General features: G+C 44.5%; 1 pseudogene; it reads left to right on the plus strand.

Annotated features, from left to right (window-relative positions):
* The first annotated feature begins 7384 nt into the window (after positions 1-7384).
* On the plus strand, positions 7385-18384 carry LOC140901040 (keratin, type II cytoskeletal 6A-like; annotated as a pseudogene).
* Positions 18385-19472: the final 1088 nt, after the last annotated feature.

Genomic DNA, 19472 nt, shown 5'->3' on the forward strand with positions numbered 1-19472 from the left:
TTTTTGGGGCCTGTTGATTGTGGTGCCCCTGGGCTCCTTTGGGGATGGGTGGTCGTTTTGTCCTGCATCTGGTTGGTGATGTTGCCTAGCACTGAGTGACAGAAGGCGGCACAGAGAGAGAGAGAGAGAGAGAGTAATATGGAGGCAAAAAGGTCTCAAGATGTTGCTCCAAAGAGGGTTATCTGTACGGGTTGCGATGTGCATCTAGCCAAGAAGACAAAGGCTCTGTCTACATGGCAATCTGAGGTGTAGATACACCCTAGGGAGCTCAGATAACACTAGTAGTGAGTCTCCAGCAGCACCGATTTCAGCAAGGGGAAGTCATCTGAGCAAGTACCCAGGGTCCCATGTGAGCGTGTGCAGCCCACGCTGGTATGGATTTCTGAGGTAGCTAGATCAAAACTAGCTCTGGGATGTATCCTGTTTTGAATACACCTCATACACATGCCCAAGTGTGCCACTCATTTATTTAATTTTAAAATGAGAGAGAGGCTTAGCCCAGGCTCTAGGCACCTTAACATAATTAATTATATAATGGGTTTGATGCAAATTAAACCTCAGCAACATTAAAATCAGCAGTTCAACAGAAAGTCAGCCAGCCAACCACCTACCTCCTTCATCTAGGAAGCATACCCCAACCCCTTCCATAAACAGGTGTCTTTTTGCAGCGTGCCTGGGAAGTAATGAAATCTGGGCTACTTCAGACAAAGTTCTGGGGTCTTGGATCTCTTCCAGTAGCACTCCCCTTTTTATCATCATGATGGTGTCTTTTTCCAGCCAGGGAAAATGATCTATGTATATTCAGGGATTGGGCATAACAAAGCTGCCGGGGAACTAATTGGAGATCCAAGAGGGAAAATATGGAGGTGTCAAAAGAGAGGTGAGAAGGAGGAGGCAATTGGAGGAAGGAGAAAATAAAAACAGAGGAGGAAAATCAAGGGGACAGGTAGAGAACATCCATCTGTGCCTGACCAGTCACCTTATGTCCAGAAAACATCTACAAAAACCCATGCTCCCCCCAGCTTCCCTATCCTGTTTCTTTTCCTCCTGGTGTTGGTTTGTTTTTGTCAAAGGCTAGGTCAGAATTCAACCACAGAACTAGCCCTTTCATCCCAGTTAGAAAGGACTGCTTGTCAGAACAAGAGGCCGTAGTCAAATATCCTCTCTCTCTCTCTCTCTCTCTCTCTCTCTGAGAAATGGAGCTTGAATAGGTTTTCATTAAGATGGTTTTCCATAGCCACTCCGTTTCCTTTTGAAAAGGCTTTAGATTTCGTTTTGGATTCATTTTCTTCCATGTATCCTCATCAATGCATTTCCAAACGTTGGCATGGATTTTCTAGCGTGTTTGCCTTGGCACTAAGCAGCCTGCAGTCTCTGTACTGTAAATCCCAAACCTTGCGCAATGGCAGGAGTATGTTTACTCTGTTCGTTCCATTGGCCCACGTATTCCATTGAAATTAACACAACATTGCAAAGAGTGGGAGAAGCCAAAGAAGCATTTCCAGGGATCGGCTTTACAGCTGTTGCCAACTGTCCTTGAATTATGACTGCTTGCCTCCTGGAACATATTTGCACCTACCTGTCATTATTATGGCACATTGTGCTATCCCCTTTTATATATCTTATAAACACTGCAACCCATAGACGTCAATGGCAAAATTCCCTTTGTTTTAAATGGCTCCTTAAGCAAGAAGTCCTGGCCTATATTCTCAAAAGCGGCTAGCAATAATTTTTGGGGGTGGACATGGGACACCATAAAAAGGGATCTGAAAGCTCTGAGCACATATCTACTGTAAAAGTGGAGGACATAAAGTAAAGTAGCTACCCTGGAAACTCCCGGTAGCACTCTCCCTGGAATGGCCAAGTAGACTCCAACAGGCTCAGTCAGTTTTCTAGCAGACTTGTCAATTGCACAAGAGGGGAGAGAGACAGACTCCACCTCCCTTCCATCAGTGAAGAGCTGAGTTCAGTCCCTTACATATTCATTTTTATGCACACCCTAGGGGAAGGATGCGGAGAAGCCATGCAAAGAAGCTTTTCGCACCGGGCAAGCTAGGGATGTGGGGTATCCAGGAGTTCTGGCACGGGGAAGGATTCCTGGGGCTGGACAGAGGGTTATGTATAGCAGGTGAAATTCAGTCCTGTGCCGAGAGCCAGGAAAAGGCCTTTCAAACTAGTGGCACATAGTACAAGTTCTATCCTTCTGCACAGCGGGAATTTCACCTGCTGTGCAAAGTCATTGGTCAGTCCCCTCAGGTAGAAGATGCTATGGCCTTAAGGCTGCATTTGCAGTGCAGGGAATGTCTTTCCTCCAAATGTATGGCCTCCTGGGGCGATTCCCCCATCCCCCACGGTCCCCTTCATCGGTTTATTTACTAAACTCTATGTATGGTGGAACTGTATGTATGCAGAAAGAGCTGAAGTGAAACAAGTGGGATTTGAAGAATTGGTTCACTAAAAGGTTACCCACAAGCCTTACAAGAAATGACAATGTGACAGAGTGCACAGCACAAACTCTGGCTTCCTTGTCTCGGTTCAGGCACAGCCTGGGGTTGAGGCAAGGTGTGGGTTTTGTTCCAGGGGGATAGATGAGGATCTTGCATTTTTGTGACTAAGGACACCGGTGCTAATTAGAATATAAATTAAGAGTTGAATGAAGCAATTCGATTTTTATTGCTTTGTTTTTTTCCCCTCTCCTTTCCAGCAAAAGAATCTGTAGGTGACTAACGCAGAAGCAGCAGAATCCCATGACGGTGGAGGAAAAAACCATGGCACAGCTCCAAACATGTCTTGCAAAATGTCAAGGAGAGCAGCTAATCAGAAAATGGGTTTTTCCCCCCCCCATGGAAAATTTTGCCCTTTTCATTGAAAAACTGAAATTTTCAGGCTAAAACCTGTTTTTTTTTTTTAATGAAAAGTCAACATTTTCTACCCAAAGCCAACACCGTCCGTGGGAAACAGTCTGTGCATTGAAATGCCAGTTTTCTATTGGAAGAACAGCCCTATCAGGGGCTTCACAAAGGCAGGTTGCCATTTTACAGCTAGGGAAACTGAGGTACTGACTAAAGAAGCAACGTGCCCAGGGGTTTCACACAAAGTCAGTGGCAGATGTGGGAACAGCACCCATGTCTCTTAGTCCTATGCCCCATTCATGGGACCTTGCTACTTCTCCGACTAGCTGTACCTTGTACCGAGAGTTGGTCGAGAGTTTCAGGGTGAGGTTAGCTATTGTGATTGCCGTCTATCGGAGACGGATGGTGAGCCCAGGAAACGGGCAAAATCTTTTAGAGCCAGAGCCATCAGCTTGTTCCTCTGATCACACAATTTTACGCTCATGGAGCTGGTGTGATTTAACAGAGTCACGCCTGCGTAGGGCTGTCTGGAAAGCAAGAATTCCATTTTGTGAAAAATGAGGGGGGTTGACAGTTGCTTTCACTCTGCTGCCCTCACTTGGGATGTGGGAGATTCAGGTGCAAATCTGTACTGTGCCTGATTCCAACTAGGGGAGTTCCCTAACCACTGAGCTCTTGGCTACTCTGTCCCTGCCTTTCCCCCTCACCTGAGAAATTCTAGCCTGGACCTGAGAATGTTTTGTTGAAGCCAAGATGCTTCTGTGAAAAGTTTCCATTTTGAAGAATCAGCGTTTGCTAAAAGAAAAACCTTGTTCAAAAATTCTCCACCCACTCAGCTCCTGTGATCATTACGTCTCCCTTGCCTGACTCATGACGGAGATGGACCCGAATCTAGAGCAGTAGATATTACCATCTCCTGTAGAACTGCATGTCACTTCAATAGGCCCAACGCAGAACACCAAATCTGAGCCACCCTCCCTGTTCAGGATCTGAGCTGGCAGCTGGAGTTGAAGTCTGCTGCGAGGGGGTCCGCCCTTGCCCATAAACTGTTTGGGTGAAGTACCGTGAAGTCTTATGGAAAAGCCTTGTAGAATCTCATAACAGCACCACCAAGAAGATTCTGTAGAAATGTAAGGGCGTTCATCAGGAACTCCTTATAAAGTTTGCTAGAAAATTTTATCCTTGCTGTAGAATTCGGCAGGGTGGTCGACAGGAAGACTGTAGAAAGGTGACAGTCTCCATTAAATTCTATGGGACTCTTCTATGCTATATCTATATTTATCTATTCTGTGTGTGACAAAGTTCCTCCTCTGCCTTGGTGGGTCCTGCGCTTATTGGTGGATTTGCTCACCTCAGAGGTTCACAGCAGCCCTCAGTTTGGCCACTTTCGTGGCTCAAATGTGCCATTCACTCAGTTAGCCTCATCACTGGCCAGCATGGGGAAAAGGAAGAAGAACAATCCCCGCAGTCTCTGCTGATCCACCTACTGGATGGGGGAACAGGCCAGAGACCTTCCCCTCTGGTGGAACCCACAGTCCAGGTCAACTCCTCCGGTATCAAGTAGGGAGTTGGGTAGGGTGGGGGGAACCCGGGCCCACCCTCTACTCCGGGTCCCAGCCCAGGGCCCTGTGGACTGCAGCTGTCTACAGTGGCTCCTGTAACAGCTGTGCGACAGCTACAACTCCTACTTCCCCATGGCCTCCTCCCAACACCTTCTTTATTCTTACCACAGAACCTTCCTCCTGATGTCTGATAATGCTTGTACTTCTCAGTCTTCCAGCAGTACGCCTTCTCACTCTCAGCTTCCTGCGCCTCTTGCTCACAGCTCCTTGCACGCACACCACACAGTGAAGTGAGCGCCTTTTTTAAAAACCCAGGTGCCCCGATTAGCCTGCCTGTCTTAATTGATTCTGGCAGCTTCTTGATTGACTGTAGGTGTTCTAATCAGCCCGTCTGCCTTAATTCTTTCCAGAAAGTTCCTGATTGTTCTGGAACCTTCCCTGTTACCTTACCCAGGGAAAAGGGACCTACTTTACCTGGGGCTAATATATCTACCTTCTAGCACGCTTTTGTAGCCATCTGGCCTGACCCTGTCACATGTGTCTATAATTCTATACAGGCAGGAGCTACCCAAAAAAAGCGTGTAGAAGCATATTGGAATTCCAGTTTAACAGATGCAAAGAACCCTGTATAAATATATGCATAGTGATTCCTGTTTTAAGTGGCCAATGTGAAACCAGTTTATCCAAGTGGCCAGTGGTCTAGTGGGTCGTGTATTGGACAGAGACTCAGCAGACCTGGCTTCTAGTCTTAGTCAGGTCATTGGCCTTCTGGGTGACCTAGAGCAAATCATATGACCTGTTTGTGGCTTAATTTTCCCATGTGTAAAATGGGGATAATCATACTGGCCTGTAAAGAATGTTGAGATTTACTGATGCGAGGTACTAGGTGCTGTTATTTACATTTGTATTACCCTCAGCCTGCACCCAAGGGCTTGTTTACACGATGAGTTACTACATGGCACGCTGTAGATTCACACCCGGGCTTGCTGCGCAGTACCTTGACATGTAGACAAGCCTTAAGATCAGGGCTTCATTGTGCTAGGCACTTTGCAAATACAGAGTTAGAGATGGTCCCTGCTCTGAAGATCAAAATAGACAAAACTCAGGATGGGGAAAAATGGCATGTTTTACTTAAGATCGTGCAGCAGATCTGTGGTAGTGTGTGTCCCAGTCACTAGATCACGTTGGACTTCTAGGAAAAGGAGGGTCCACATTCATGTCATGTATGGGATATTTTGGGTGGGCTCTTAAGAAACTAGGTTGTGTCACAAAGCAGTCTTGCATTCAGGTTTCAGTCTGTTTAGTGAAACACAATAAAGGCACGTAACACTAGCCAATGTGACCATCACAACGCTGGTAGGCTTATTTTTTGCCCACAACAGTTTTCTTGCCGAGGTCAAATATCCTGGGATCAGTTCACCCAAACGTTCCTGATTTCATGTCAAAAGGCCACCTAACCTGTTGAAACCCCGTGAGACAGACCAACAGCCTAATGATGGGCTGTGATGTACAGGGCAACGCTGGGATTTCTCCTGTCCTCGCCAGCCCAGAAGGAATGGCTTTTCTAACCTGCAAGACTCCAGCATGGTAGGTTCCCCAGATACCTCAGTGGGTGGAGATCACTAGAACTATTCTAATGTAGTGTGGATGCAGGGCCCAGTGAGTGACTTGTGCTAAAAGCAGAACACCCCTTGCCATGAGCATACACATCATCATTAACTGAATGTAATATCCTGGCAAAAATATGTGCGAGCCAGTTCCCTGCGCAACCCACTAATGGGTCCGTGGTGGAGATGGGGCACTGGATGGGGTAGATTAAGCTCTGAGGTGGGCCGGAGAATCCTCTTGCTAGATGCCTGGCTGGTGGGTTTGGCTCACATGCTCAGGGGCATATTGATACACACATTTGGGGTCGGGAAGGCATTTTCCCCACAGGCCAACCTGAACTGGGGTGTTGGGGGTTTTGACCTTCCTCTGCAGCGTGGGGCGTGGATTGATTGCTAGGCTCATCAATGCCTATCTCACTGAATCAATTCCCTGCCATTGCAGGGGTCTTGGGCAGCGGTGTCACCTCCGTCTCTCTTGTTCTCTGCTTGCCAGATAGTGAATGACCTTGTCTTTTCTAGCCGAGGCTGAAAGGGGGACGCTAGATTGCAGACACTACACATTTGATTAGAACGGTTTGTAATGAAACGCCTCACATCTCTGCAAACCTAGGTATGTTCTCCAGCTAGCATGCGTTCATCGTCTTAAACAGGACCGAGACATGAAAATGGAGATTCACTTTTAACTAAGCAAACCCACAACCTCTTTTCACTGCTATAGTTCAGACCTCTTCCCTCTCTTCCCCTGGATTAAGAAAGTGATTTTGGAGAATGTAAATCAACATTTTTTTTCAAGCAAAAAGTTGATTTATGGGGCAATCCTGGGGTGTGTTGTGTTTTTTGTTTTTGTTTTGTCTTCTGAATTGTGAAAGGCAGCGTATTTTTTCTGAATTCACTAAACCAACACTTGCCAACAGGCTTTAAAAAGTCAGTGATCTGGATATAGGAAGGGTCTCACCCTAGGGCAAAATATGTCAAGGAATTTGAATGCTGTGTCATCGAAGTAAGACTCTGGATTATCTATTCTGGGTTGGTACAAGGAAAACACAAGTAATTTGAGGCAAACAAGAATTCCCAAAGACAACAGTACTGGTGCAGGTTTCTTAGCTCTTTGGGGTGTGTTTCAGGAAAGGTCAGTTTTTTTGGCAGAGGGAAGAGGTGATGGCTCATTTAAGCCCAGGAATACAAAAAACGACACCTTTCTGCACTCCCCTGTTACCTAGGCAACTCCCTGAACAGATAAAAAGGAAGAGATTTGCACTGTCTTTAGAGGGACTCAACTGCTTTTGCCCTGGGACTTTCCTCTGGTAGCTCCCCCGTCAAGGTCTCCTTCTCTCTTCTCTTCTGCTGAAGGGGAGCTGCTGCTATGTCTCGCCAGTTTTCTGGCCAAAGCCTGGGAGGCAGCCTCGGGGGTTTCAGCTCCAGCTCTGCCCGTGTTAGTGGTGGGAACAAAGTCAGCTTCAGCACAGTGTCACGCGGAGGATGCACAGGCTCAGCCTGGAGTCCCAGAGGCTTTGGCAGTAGGAGCCTGCATAACTTGGGATGAAATAAAAGGATTTCCATTGGTGGATTTGGTGGCACTTGTGGAGGGTTTGGGGCTGGCAGCCACGTGGGTGGAGGGTTTGGCGGTGGTGCTGGGTCTGGGGGACAGTTCAGTGGTGGGCTCGGTGGTTGCTTTGGTGGTGGGGCTGGAGGAGGATTTGGTGGTGGATGGGATGGCCCTGGATTTCCTGTTTGCCCACCTGGTGGCATCCAAGAAGTGACCATCAACCAGAACCTCCTGACTCCTCTCAACTTGAAGATTGACCCAGAGATCCAGAAAGTGCGGAAAGAGGAAAGGGAGCAGATGAAGACCCTGAACAACAAATTTGCCTCCTTCATTGACAAGGTGAGATGGGTGGGGGAAGGGACACTATTGCTCCTAGAGACCCCACACAAGATCAGCACCCCCCCACAGCCCCACTGCCTGTGACTGTACAAACACTTTGCAAAAGAGAGCCCCTTCCCCCAAAGAGCTTACACTGAAAATAGACGAGGCAAAGCGTGGGAGGGGAAGTGACTTGCTCAAGGTCACAGAGAAGGTTATTGGTAGACTAGGGAATTGAACCATGGATTGCTGCTCTACCTACCGGATCATTAGCATTGGTTACCAAGGCAACAAATTGTACGATATATTCCCTGCTAAATGTCATCTCCCATCTGGTCAACACCATCCATTCTTCTAATCCATTGGTGTCTCTGTAATGAAAAAACTCAAGTTTCTTTTGCCTATGACTGAGAATTTTGTCTGGAAAAAAATCCCTCCACAAATATTTGATTCTGCTGTTCAAGGAGGTTTTTTTCCTGTTTATCCAAGAGGATTCTGGAGCAGGGTTACTGAGTCATTGCTTTCAGGATAGTTGTATCAGGGAAAAGGTTAAACTCACTAGACCTGGTCAACAACAAAAAGCAAACAAACGAAAAAGAAAGATGAAAATTTTAACTAATCTTTTTCAACCACTCTCTTTTGGCTTTCAGATCCGATTTCTAGAACAGCAGAATAAAGTTCTGGAGACAAAATGGAAACTCTTGCAGGAACAGGGCCAAGGACCCATTAAAAAGAACCTTGACCAGCTATTTGAGGCTTATATCAATGGCTTGAGAAAGCAGCTAGGTGGCCTGTTAAATGAGAGGAGACAGCTGGATACCGAGCAGAAGAGCTTCCAAGATCTGGTGGAGGATTTTAAGAACAAGTAAGGAAATAATAACGAAGTATAATCATTGCAGTCAGACTCCAGTCAGAGAGCTGAGAAGCCAATTGGAAATTTGCCAAAGTTCAGATTCTTTGGTTCTGGCGTTTGGTCTGGATCAATTTCTAATAATAATTAGAGCTGGTGGAAATTTTCTGAAGTTTGATTTTTTGATCAATTTTGATCACGCATTTTTACTGCTCTAAAAAGTCAAAATTTGAAATAATGGTGAAATTTTTACTGACATTTCAAATTTGGACTAAAAAAAAAGGACAAAATGGTCACAGAAATTGAATCACGTTTCAATCAGCTGTAGAGATGGTTTAACAAAACACCTTCAAAATTTGAAATGTGGATGAAATGTCCATAAAAATATCAAATGGTGAGAAAAGAAATTGTCAAAATGGTCATGAAAATTTCATCCTGTCTTTCAATCAGCTGTAGAAATGGTCATTTTTTTTTCAAAATGTGATGAAATTTGTCATCAGAATTTTGAATTTTGACAAGGAAGGATACAATTTTCATGAATTGTCTCAACTCATTTTTCTACCGGCACTAATAAGGTGAATGTGAATGATGGTTCTGATTGAAAGAGAATAATCTTCTTGCAGAGATTTATTATAGTTGACCTGTTCCCTAATTAGGAATGGACTATTAAGATTTAATTGTATTCTATCCGTGGACAGATCCCACTCTAACTTGCTCTTGGGTAATTTGAAATCAGTCGGGTTTTACCTTTGTGTCAAGGCAGAAATGGAAGAAAATGGATTTCTTTGCGGGTGGGACTTTTGAAAGCAATTCGCCAAGATGGAGATTTAACAAAATCCCCTGCTCTCGGATGTGAATAATGTGGGATGTAATCTCACTGGTAGGGCCCTACCAAATTCATTTTGGTCAATTTCACAGTCGTAGGTTTTTTAAAATCATAAATTTCATGATTTCAGCTAGTTAAATCAGAAATTTCACAGTGTTGTAATTGTAGGAGACCTGACCCAAAAAGGAGTGCGGGTGGGGGTGTTTGCAAGGTTATTGTAGGGGAGAGTTGTGGTACCGCTACCCTTACTTCTGCACGGCTGCTGGTGCCTTCAGAGCTGGGCAGCTGGAGAGCGGTGGCTGCTGGCCCGGAAGGCAGAGCCGCTGCCAGCAGCAGCACAGAAATAAGGGTGGTCTGGCACGGTATTGCCACCCTTACTTCTGCACGGCTGCTGGTGGGGCGCCCCCTTCAGATCTGGGCGCCTGGCTAATGACCGCCACTCTCTGGCCACTCAGCTCTGAAGGCAGCATTGAAGTAAAGGTGGCAATACCGAGATCCCCCCCCTAAAATAACCTTGTGATCCCCCTGTAACTCCCTTTTGAGTCAGGACCCCCAATTTGGTCTCCCCTGTGAAATCTTTATTGTATGTGGTGAAAGACCAGATTTGGGTGGATAGCTCAGTAGTTTGAGCATTGGCCTGCTAAACCCAGGGTTGTGAGTTCAATCCTTGAGGGGGCCATTTAGGGATTGGGGCAAAAATTGGGGATTGGTCCTGCTTTGAGCAGGGGGTTGGACTAGATGACCTCCTGAGGTCCCTTCCAACCCTGATATTCTATGATTTCACAGGGGTAGACCAGATTTCATGGTCCGTGGTGCATTTTTCATGTCCGTGAATTTGGTAGAGAGAGAATGGCAGAGAACGATCAGTTTGACTGGATGGGTTCCATGATTCTTGTTCCAGAGCTATGAGAAATCCACAAACATTCCTAGGGTCTAAACTTATGGGCTCACAGAAGTCAACAAAATCCTTTGATCCTTCACTGAACCTGTTCTCTCAGCTCACACGCATCCCTCATGCAAGTGCATGGACAGTGAGAAAAGTTTTCACCTCTACAATCCCACCATATTGGAGGATTTTAAATACAGATTAGACAAACATCTGTCAGAGGTGGTTTAGGTATACTTAATCCTACCTCAGCATGGGGAGATGGACTAGTCTAGATGACCACTGGAGGTCCCTTCTAGTCCTATACTTCTAGGATATTGTTACATATAATATAGAGAGTCCTTTAAAACAAAGCTGTACAAAACACTAGAAAATGTACAATTTGTTAAGCCATTTTAGGGGTGGCCCAGATGACCGGATAGGTGTTTGCACTGCTAAGTCTCTGAGAGATCATGATTCAATACTTGAGTGCAGTTATATCATAATAAATTGGGCTATCAGACATAGTATGGAAGTACTACTTTGTGTGCTTAATTTTGCAAACACTTGCTATCGGGTGCGAAGTTTGCTACCATGAGTAGCCCCACTGAAGTGAAAGAAGCTCCTCATGGAGGTCACATGCTACTCTCGGTAGTAAGTATTTGCATCATTGGACTCTATGTTGGGTTGGGTGTTTTAGAAAGATGGCAGCAATCAATTTGTTCGTTTGGGAAGGCAAAATGTTGCTGTTTGTCCATAAATCCTCAAACATGGTGGTAGATTTTGACAAAGATTTCTGACCCATTTCCAGTAGCCTCTTTGTCTTGTTGCCAATGACTTAGGCAAGAATAAAAATAAGCAACTGGACCCTATTTTATTCCTTCCACTCAACAGGTATGAGGACAGGTATGAGGACAGCTGTGGAGAATGACTTTGTGGGCCTGAAAAAGGTGAGCCAACCAGCGGGGTAAAAATCCACAGGAAGCTTTAAGCAATGAACAGAAAACGGTTGGGATTATTAGGAACTGTTTGTTTAAAACTGCCCCCCAAAGGGAGCATTAATAATTTGCTGATCATCAACAACCAATGACTTGATAAGCAATAACTGCTACAATTTTAAACTGTAATTATATGTTTAGAGAGAGCAGTTCTCTTGAGTCAATAATAACAGACCCCTGATAAGTCATCTTTGATTGGATTTATTGAAGTAACAGTTAGTAAAAACAGCATATAGACAGAGAGGCAAACAGGTACTGTTGAAGACCTCCCTGGAGTTTGCAGATGGCCTGCATCCAGTCTGCAGAGGGTCTTACTTCTCCTATGATTTAGGAGCCACTATACCTTTGTTACCCGTATTGTGTGTCTTCTGGTTCTTATCTATTTCCTTTTTTGCTGCGCACTTTTTATCTGGGGCTATTTTCAAAGTTCTTTGTTCCACTGCATATCCTGTGGTTAGTACACTGCTGAGATAGCACATTTTGAAGACTGTTTTACGAGCTAAGAGTTGCTGCTCAGTAAAATCCCACTCTTTAAAGTTAGCTTCATCTTAACGGAGGACCACCGAGCGAATCTTGCTCCCCTACACACCTTAAGATCTTGGCCTTTCTTGAGTTTGGACCAACTTCCATTGGTGAGAGAAACAACACACAGATCTTCTTCAGGTCTGAGTTTCAGAAGAAAGTTCAGGTCAGGCTGATATAATAGCAAAATAGATCAGGAAAAAGGTCGTTAGGTACAAATGTTTCTACTGCTGAAAACGAAGTACACAAACTGTGTAGACCAGGGGTTGGCAACCTTCGGCAAAATGCCTTGCAGCTCACCAGCGGATTACCCTGATGGGCTGCGTGCCGAAGGTTGCCAACCCCTGGTGTAGAAAAATACACAACTTACACAGATGCATGCCTCTTTTATTTTTGCACAAGATTAGCCTTAATTGAATAGGTATTTTACTCCATTATTATTTTTTATTTATATTGCAATAGAACCTAGGAGCTCTAGTCCTGGCCCAAACCCTGTTATGCTAGGTGCTGTACAAACACAAGACAAAAAAATGGTCCCTGCCTCAAAGAGCTTATAATCAAAGTATAGTAAGACAAAAGAGTAGAGGCAGAGAGACAGATAGAGAGCACAAGAAAACAACGAGACAATATCGTATGAGTATGCAGTGAAATACCCTTCCTTCATACCCAATTCAGCTTGTCCCAGCTCCAGGTTTACTGTAGGCAGACTAACATTAGAGACCATTTTTTGGAAGCATCACTAATAAAAGTGATTAGAAGTTTTTTGTCCAAACTTTTTTTGCCCAAAAATGCAGTTTTCGTCAAAACCGAAAAGTTTAGAAAAATGTGTCAATGTTGAGGAAACTTCGTTTTGAGTAAAAAACGAAAGAAAGTGTTTTGATGCCCAAATGTCCCAGTTTGATATTTTTGGAAAGGAGCATTTCACTTTTTCATTTAAAAAGTATTTTTAAAAGTTAAAAAAGATCAAAATCAGAAGAAAATGTTTCACTTTTATTGAGAAAACAGTTCAATTGACCCCAAATTATTATTCCCTGAGCTGTGCAGGAAATTTCAAAATTTCCTGGTTTCGTTTAATTTCAGAGCCGGAAAAAATATCTTAATCATGGATTTTCCTGCAAAATGAATCTGGTTTCTGTCCAGCTCTAATTAGACACCTGAATTTATTAGCCTCAGGAGATGGAAAGATTCACTCTATTACCGATCTTTCCTTTAGGAGATGGATGCTGCCTACATGAACAAGATGGAGCTGCAAGCGAAACTAGACTCCCTGACTGATGAGATCAACTTCCTGAGATGTCTGTATGAGGTGGTGAGAAGGCTTGCTATTCTCTTGGTCGCCTGGGGAATGCAGCCCTGGAGTGCTAATTCTAAATAGCTGGATGGTACCATTAGGTAGCTGGGGATTGGGATATTTGGCTTTCTGAGGATGAATATTCCTCTTTAAAATATATTGATGTCAACTGTGTAGGATAGGGTTTGTGTCTTAGCAGCCTCTCTCCAATTTAAACTGAAGCAGCACCAGCGTCTAAATAGATTCTTAGTGTTTAAGGCCAGAAGGGACCATTGTGATCATCTAGTCTGGCCTCCTGTATAATATGGCCAAAGAACTCACCCAGAAATTTCTGTATTAACCCCATAATGTCTTTGTAAGCAAGAGCATCTCATATAGAAAGATGTCCGGTCTTGATTCAAAGACTTCATGTGATGGAGACTCCATCCCCAGGCAAGTTGTTCCAGTTGGTTAAATCATCCTCACTGCTATTAAAAATGTGAACCCTACCTCTAGTCTGAATGTGTCTAGTTTCACCTTCCAACCACTAGATCCCGTTATGCCTTTTGCTGTTACGTTAAAGAACTGTCTACTATCAGAAATCTCTTCCCTGTGAAGATACTTGTAGAGTGAGATCAAGACATCTCTTAAACCTCTCTTGGACAAAGTCTACTGACTTGGGAGGACCCAACTTGTGATACATTTAAAGCGGGGGCTGATTTTCAGGAAGTGCTTCTGAAATCAGGCCTCTTGAAGGTGTCTCATGCTGGGCACTCCAAATCACTAGGCGGTTCAGAAAATTCAGGCCAACCGCGCTAGTCATGGAGGATCTGAAATGGAGAAGGACTGAGAAAGAGGAACATATACAATGAGAAACACAGGTTTCAGAGTAACAGCCGTGTTAGTCTGTATTCGCAAAAAGAAAAGGAGGACTTGTGGCACCTTAGAGACTAACCAATTTATTAGAGCATGAGCTTTCGTCAGCTACAGCTCACTTCATCAGAGAAACACAGTGCGGCTAAAGCCCACGTTTATGGGACTTGCAGGAACTGTCTCAGATGCAGCAGACCGTTTCCGACACCTCCATGGTCCTGTCTATGGACAACAGCCGAAACCTAGACTTGGACAGCATCATCCGGGAGGTCAAAGCACGGTACGAGGAGATTGCTCAGAGGAGCCGAGAGGAGGCAGAGTCTTGCTACCAGTGCAAGGTGAGTCCTCCAGCATCTAGGGTCCTGATCATGCCTTGCATGAGAGCTTTGCCATTGGCTTCAGTGGATGCAGGGAGTTTGGATGCAAAATGCCATATGCCACTGGGCAAATATAAACCCAATGCTATCCTGTACAGCTGAGTAGCAACTGCCATCCACAGGGAGGATGCTCTGTCTTTTCATACGCAGCTTTGGCCAAGGCAAAGAGGCTGTCACCTCCCTGGTGCTGCAGACCAAGATGATTGCGGAGGTCTAAGCTGTGATGGGAGTGGTGTGTGTGTAGGGATGGTGCTCCATAAGGTATTTGCTCTCCCTCCTTTACTCATCTCAACACTGTGTCTCTGCTGCCATAGCACTTACTCACAACTTGACTAAGCCGTGCACATAAGACGCAAGCGATCCCAGTTCGTGCTGTAGTGCAGTTCCACAGTGGGTCCTTAGATGGTTAGAACCCAAAGTGCCCCTTTGCCCAGGAACGTGAAGTAATGCCCCACTATTGCTGGCAGCCACAGGTGTGAGCATCCCACATGCATTTCCAAAATGCAAGCTTCCTCAGTAGTAGCAATTCCCCCAAGTGAGTGGCAAAAGGAGAGGGCAAGGAAAAACAGCCGGTCCCATGAGTTATGAACCTCTGCTACAAATGCAACCCACTGATGAGTGTATCCCACTGGGCTGATCCACAAAGGGTATGAATTGCCAGCTCCCTCACCCTCCAAGTTCTGCAGCTTTAGCTCAAGTAGCAGCTCATATTTTTTAGTTTTGGAGGTCCCCGGTTCAATCCCTGGTATGTCGACCAAGAGGATGGCCATCTCCCCACTTGGAATACTCTACTGGATTCTTCTGAACAGTGTCCTCTTTGGGAGATAACTCACGGGGTGATGATGGTTTGCTGCAAAGAGTATACACACTAGCCTTTGTCTGACACCACCTGGTTATGTTGTTTCTGAGCACCAGTTTGAAGAGCTGCAGGTGACAGCTGGGAAACACAGAGACAGTCTACGAGACAGCAAGAGCGAGATCTCAGAGCTTAACCGGATGATCCAAAGGCTGTGGGCTGAAATAGAAAATGTGAAGAAGCAGATATGGCTTTTTTTCATGCACGTGAGTGTGAACCCGGGATGAATTCTTTTAGCGTTTCACTGGTAGATGTAGCGCTCATGAGGAACTTTCCATGGCAATGATTTTTCTATTAGAAAAAGCCCTTTTCATAAAATTTCAATTTTCTTTTGGGAAAATCAAAATGGCAGCTCCCCAGCTTCCTGCCAGGAAAGCTCTTGTTAATTTCACTTCCTGCCTGGAGAAAACAAATTTGACTAGAGCCTTCTCCTAAAATGGATTTTTTCTGCAAATCCCTTCCATGAAAAATTTCACATCTTTGGCTTTTTGCCCCAATTTGGTATTTTTTTTAAACAAAAATACACATTTCCATTTTCCAGTTCTGTTCATGTCAGGAAGTGTCCTGTCTAAAGAAAAGCATTGAGGTCTGTCTGTCTCCCTATAGACTCAACAACAGCTAAGCGCTGATGAGTATTTAACATAATTTCTACGACAATACCCCTTGTCCTTCTAGTTTTGTCTAGTCTAGTTGCCTTTCTTGAGTGGTGACTACAATCTTGTCAATTCTTGTGATTTTTAATCACACATTGCATGGTATTTGGTCTTTTTTTAAAGCTCCAGCTCCTGGAATCAGGTGATGACATGAGGTTTTCAGCTTTCTTTTAAGAAAGGGCCTCATGATTGCAGAGACGAAGCTTGAACACTACAGTCTCCAAAACCAGAAGGCTGATAAAAAGAAGTCCCAGCTTATTTAGTATGATCTCATGATTTTATGGTGCCATGATTTCTGAACACCTGGGCAATACTGTGACTGCTGCTTTTATCAGATTGTGCCATGAGCTTCTGAAGTGTTTCATTTGTGGCCGGTTTTGGGATTTGGACCATGGTTGCAAATGAAAACCATTGTGGTGATCTCACTCTTGTTGCAAAATCTGAGCTAATGTTAAACTCCAGCAGCCTGATTCTCCCTTGTTCAGTCATTTATACCAGTGCACATGGAATGTAAACCACTATCATACCAGAATGGCAGTGGTTTACGCTCACTTTGCACCATTGTCACTGACATACACTACCGGGCAAAAGAGGATCAGGCCTGTGTTTTTCTGTGCTACCCTCAGCAGAATCCATCAGATGTTTGTCTGGCCTTGCAGTGTGAAAAGCTGCAGACCTCCATTGCTGAGGCCGAGCAGCAAGGTGAGCTGGTCCTCAAAGACGCCAAGGGCAAACTGGCTGAGCTGGAGGATGCCCTGCAGAAGACCAAGGCAGACTTGGCGCGTCAGCTGCGGGAGTACCAGGAGCTGATGAACATCAAGCTGGCTCTGGATATCGAGATCGTCACCTACAGGAAGCTGCTGGAAGGAGAAGTATGCAGGTTAGGGCAATATAATGAGGACCAGAACTTTTGAAGTCAATGGGGAAACTTAGCGCATGTCATACTCACCCTTTTAAAACAATGCCCCTAACTCCCTGGCAACTAAGAAGGCAGTCTGAATAATATTGGCATATTAGCATTTAGGACATGCTGCTGCTTTAAGAGCAAGAGGTGGTCTAGTCTAGTGGATAGGGCTCTGGGTAGGCACTCAGGCGACATGAGTTCTAGTCTGTCACTGATCTGCTGGGTGACCTTAAGCAAGATTATGTGCCTTTAGCCTTGTCTACCCTAATGTTGTAAGTCAGTCTAAGTTATGAGAGTTAAGTGATGTAACTTACATTGGTTTGAAGTGGTTCTCCACTGCACTATGTCAATGGGAGACACTCCTTCCACTTAGCTTCCTTCTCTCATTGAGGTGGATTAATTAATCACAGTGTGTGGTGAAGACCAGCCCCAAATTGTTTCACAGTTTAGCTTGCAAACTCTTTTGAGACAGGAACTGTCTACTGCTCTGTGTCTGTGCAGGGCCCTGATCTTGGTTGGGGCTTTTTGCTGCTATGGCAAAACAAATAATAGTAATGAAGAGAATACAGATCTTGTTTAATTGTACTGACTAGTTCCATCAATGCTCTTCCATTGAAAAATGCAGTTTTTTAGGAATTGAAATGTTTTGTGGAAGTTTGTTTTGATTTTGAGAATTTTTCAACAGGAAAAAGTTGGAATGTTCCCTTTTGATAGCATCATTTGGACTAATTTCATTTTGACTTTTAGATGATAGGAGAATATTAATTTTAACATTATATTACATTTAGTAGCATGTGTACAGAATACATATATTATAGTTAATATTTTAATACAATACAAAAGTCAAAACAACACTGTTATGAATAAGTTTGAAATGTTTCTTTCATGGCAAATTTCAAAATTTCAGCTTTTCATTCTGAACTGGAATAATTTTTTACGCCCAAAACATTGGAATATCCTGCAGAATGGAAATTCCAGTTCCCGACCAGAAACTGACCCTGGCCTTCAGCAGATGAAATATCAATGATTGCAGGGTTCCTAGCAGTATAACGGCTCTGTTGCATGTGTAACCCGTACCACTTTCTTTCCCTTGCAGAATGTCTGGAGAATGCCAAAGTTCTGTGAGTATCTGTAAGTCGCTGGCACATTCATCTTGTTCTGTTAGAGGTGGTGTCCGGTTGTGGGTTGTGCGGTAGGACTCCTGGGCTTGCTTCTGGAATAACCAACTGCCTTTGTTTTCCTCCGCAGCCATGGTGGGTGGCAGCTTAACCTCTGGAGGTGGACTTGGAGGTGGGATTTGCCTTGGAGTAGGAGGAGGCAGTGGTGATGGAATAGGTTTCAGTTCCGGAAGTGGAAGAGGTGGATATGCCTTAGGTGGAGGATCCACCTCTGGAGGAGGAAACAATGGAGGCAGGGGAGGGTACGGATCTGGAGGCAGGTCCAGCACCATTGCGAAAACAACCATCACTTCCACATCGGTGAAATCGACAAGCAGGAGAGTCTAGAAGATGGTGCCTTCTCTTATCATCTAATGGCTGCAGCTCAGCCCCTCCAGCCAACCCTGACAACCGAAAGAGAAATGAACGGTGTCCGTTACAGCTCCATAACCTGCTATGTATTGCCTCGAAGGGACCAACTGTCATGGTGACAACTGTCACCTAACCAGTTGTCATGGTAGTGACACCTACTCTCCCTCTAGGTTTAAGCCAGGTACCATAATCTAGTTAAAACTACACCATGAAATAAACTATGGTGGATAATGGTCAAGATTTTGAAAAGTGGCTATCAATATGGGGTACCTCCAATTCTGAATGACCAGCTTGAAATTCTGTAAAGGGGCTGATTTTGAGAAAGAAGGGAGGACACACCCCCTAGAAATCAAGCCCCTTTAAGGTGACTCCAGTGAAGCATCAAAAACTGCAGCACACAAAATCTCTCGTCACTTTTGAAAACCTTGGCCAATCAGACAAAACATACATGCCTAGCTTAACTCCATAGACTTCAGAACCATCATACCAGAAACAGATTTGAGCCCAAGAGAGTGATATTCCATCAGCAACCTGTAGGGAAAAAATTCCTATGCAGTAATATTCAGAAAATTAAACACTTGTGCATATATCAAGAAAATGACTTTATCCCATAAAATAAATTAAATGGATTTACGATGTTAAAAATTTGGGCTGGATCCTGGTATAAATTGGTGCAGCTTCACTGAAGTCAGTGTTTTACACTAACTAAGGATTTAGCCCCTTTTTGAGTAAGGGCTTGTCTATACTTGCAGCTAAATCAGCACTGCTGTGATCGATACAGAGGTGTCAATTTAGCAGGTCTGGTGAAGACAGATTAAGTCAATGGCAAAGCGCTCTCTTGCCGACTTCTGTACTCCACCTCCCCGAGAAGCAGAAGGTAAATCAGCAGGAGAGCACTGTAGACACTGCTGTAAGTCGACCTAAGTGACATCGACTTCAGTTATGTAACTTAGCCCTGGTCTACGCTAGGTCTTTAGGTCGAATTTAGCAGCATTAAATCGATGTAAACCTGCACCCGTCCACACGATGAAGCCCTTTATTTCGACTTAAAGGGCTCTTAAAAT

The sequence above is a fragment of the Lepidochelys kempii genome, chromosome 20 (assembly GCF_965140285.1).
Source record: "Lepidochelys kempii isolate rLepKem1 chromosome 20, rLepKem1.hap1, whole genome shotgun sequence".
NCBI lineage: Eukaryota > Metazoa > Chordata > Testudines > Cheloniidae > Lepidochelys > Lepidochelys kempii.